Consider the following 3,120-nt stretch of genomic DNA (forward strand, 5'->3'; position numbering starts at 1 on the left):
CTGTCCAGTATTGAGTCTGCCTCGTCTGTCCAGTATTGAGCCTGTCTCCTCTGTCCAGTATTGAGTCTGCCTCGTCTGTCCAGTATTGAGTCTGCCTCCTCAGTCCAGTATTGAGTCTGCCTCCTCAGTCCAGTATTGAGTCTGCCTCGTCTGTCCAGTATTGAGTCTGCCTCCTCAGTCCAGTATTGAGTCTGCCTCGTCTATCCAGTATTGAGTCTGCCTCCTCAGTCCAGTATTGAGTCTGCCTCCTCTGTCCAGTATTGAGTCTGCCTCCTCAGTCCAGTATTGAGTCTGCCTCCTCAGTCCAGTATTGAGTCTGCCTCCTCTATCCAATTTCACTGTAGAACCCCAAGTCCCTCTCAAACTGCCTCAAATAGCTCCTTTGTTCCACCCACAATACACGCGGAGACCAGCTCAATCGGTGCCTCCAGTGATGCTATCTCTTTCATTGTTACCCAACGCTTAGGTTTACCTCCACTGTACTCATATCCTTCCATATCCTTGTCTGTACATAATGCCCTGAATCTATTCTACAACGCCCGGAAATCTGCCCCCTTTATTCTCTGTACCCAACGCACTAGAAGACCAGTTCTTAAAGCCTTTAGCCGTATCCTTATTCTAGTCCTCCTCTGTTCCTCTGGTGATGTAGAGGTTAACCCAGGCCCTGCAGCCCCCAGTATCACTCCTACTCCCCAGGAGCTATCATTCGTTGACTTCTGTAACCGTAGAAGCCACCTCCCTAAGTTTGAGTTATTCACTGCGTTAGCACACTCCGCCAACCCTGATGTTCTAGCAGTGTCCTGGCTTAGGAAATGTCCATCCCCAACTACAACATTTTCTGTCTAGATAGAACTGCCAAAGGGGGTGGAGTTGCAATCTACTGTAGAGATAGCCTGCAGAGCTCTATCATACTATCCAGGTCTGTGCCCAAACAGTTTGAGCTCCTACTTCTAAAAATCCACCTTTCCAGAAATGTCTCTCACTGTTGCCGCTTGCTACAGACCCCCCTCAGCCCCCAGCTGTGCCCTGGACACCATATGTGAATTGATTGCCCACCCATCTATCCTCAGAGTTCGTACTGCTTGGTGACCTAAATTGGGGTATGCTTAACACCCCGGCCATCCTACAATCCAAACTAGATGCCCTCAATCTCACACAAATTATCAAGGAACCTACCAGGTACAACCCTAAATCCGTAAACAACCCTAAATCCGTAAACATGGGCACCCTTATAGATATCATCCTGACTAACTTACCCTCTAAATACACCTCCGCTGTCTTCAACCAGGATCTCAGCGATCACTGCCTTATTGTCTGCGTCCGTAACGGGTCCGCGGTCAAACGACCACCCCTCATTACTGTCAAACGCTCCCTAAAACACTTTAGCGAGCAGGCCTTCCTAATTGACCTGGCCCAGGTATCCTGGATGGATATCGATCTCATTCTGTCAGTAGAGGATACCTGGTTGTTCTTTAAAAGTGCTTTAATAAGCATGCCCCATTCAAAAAATTCAGAACTAAGAACAGATATAGCCCCTGGTTCTCCTCAGACTTGACTGCCCTTGACCAGCACAAAAACATCCTGTGGCGTACTGCATTAGCATCGAATAGCCCCCGCGATATGCAACTGTTCAGGGAAGTTAGGAACCAATATACACAAGCAGTTAGGAAAGCAAAGCAAAGGCTAGCTTTTTCAAACAGAAATTTGCATCCTGTAGCACTAACTCCAAAAAGTTTTGGGACACTGTAAAGTCCATGGAGAATAAGAGCACATCCTCCCAGCTGCCCACTGCACTGAGGCTAGGAAACACTATCACCACCGATAAATCTACAATAATCGAGAACCGCTTCTCCTTCACACAAATTCAGACAGCTGATGTTCTGAAAGAGCTGCAAAATCTGGACCCCTACAAATCATCTGGGCTGGACAATCTGGACCCTTTCTTTCTAAAATTAGCCGCCGAAATTGTCGCAACCCCTATTACTAGCCTGTTCAACATCTCTTTCGTAACGTCTGAGATCCCCAAAGATTGGAAAGCTGCCGCGGTCATCCCCCTCTTCAAAGGGGGTGACACTCTAGATCCAAACTGTTACAGACCTATATCCATCCTGCCCTGCCTTTCGAAAGTATTTGAAAGCCAATATAACAAACAGATCACCGACCATTTCGAATCCCACCGTACCTTCTACGCTATGCAATCCGGTTTCCGAGCTGGTCATGGGTGCACCTCAGCCACGCTCAAGGTCCTAAACGATATTATAACCACGACCGATAATAGACAGTACTGTGCAGCCGTCTTCATCGACCTGGCCAAGGCTTTCGACTCTGTCAACCACCGCATTCTTATTGGCAGACTAAATAGCCTTGGTTTCTCAAATGACTGCCTCGCCTGGTTCACCAACTACTTCTCAGATAGAGTTCAATGTGTCAAATCGGAGGACCTGTTGTCTGGACCTCTGGCAGTCTCTATGGGGGTGCCACAGGGTTCAATTATTGGGTTGACTATTTTCTCTGTGTATATCAATGATGTCGCTATTGCTGCCGGTGATCCACCTCTACGCAGATGACACCATTTTGTATATATCTGGCCCTTCATTGGACACTGTGTTAACAAACCTCCAAACGAGCTTCAATGCCATACAACACTCCTTCTGTAGCCTCCAACTGCTCTTAAACACAAGTAAAACTAAATGCGTGCTCTTCAATCGAACGCTGCTGGCACCCGCCCACCCGACTAGAATCACTACTCTCGAAGGGTCTGACCTAGAGTATGTGGACAACTACAAATACCTAGGTGTCTGGTTAGACTGTAAACTCTCCTTCCAGACTGATATTAAGCATCTCCAATCCAAAGATAAATCTAGAATCGGCTTCCTATTTTCCAACAAAGCCTCCTTCACTCATGCTGCCAAACATGCCCTCGTAAAATTGACTATCCTACCGATCCTTGACTTTGGCGATGTCATTTACAAAATAGCCTCCAATACTCTACTCAGCAAATTGGATGTAGTCTATCACAGTGCCATCTGTTTTGTCACCAAAGCCCCATATACTACCCACCATTGTGACCTGTATGCTCTCGTTGGCTGGCCCTCACTACATATTTGTCGCCAAACCCAC

Source organism: Coregonus lavaretus (genome assembly GCF_964263955.1).
Source record: "Coregonus lavaretus genome assembly, contig: HAP1_SCAFFOLD_261, whole genome shotgun sequence".
Lineage (NCBI taxonomy): Eukaryota > Metazoa > Chordata > Actinopteri > Salmoniformes > Salmonidae > Coregonus > Coregonus lavaretus.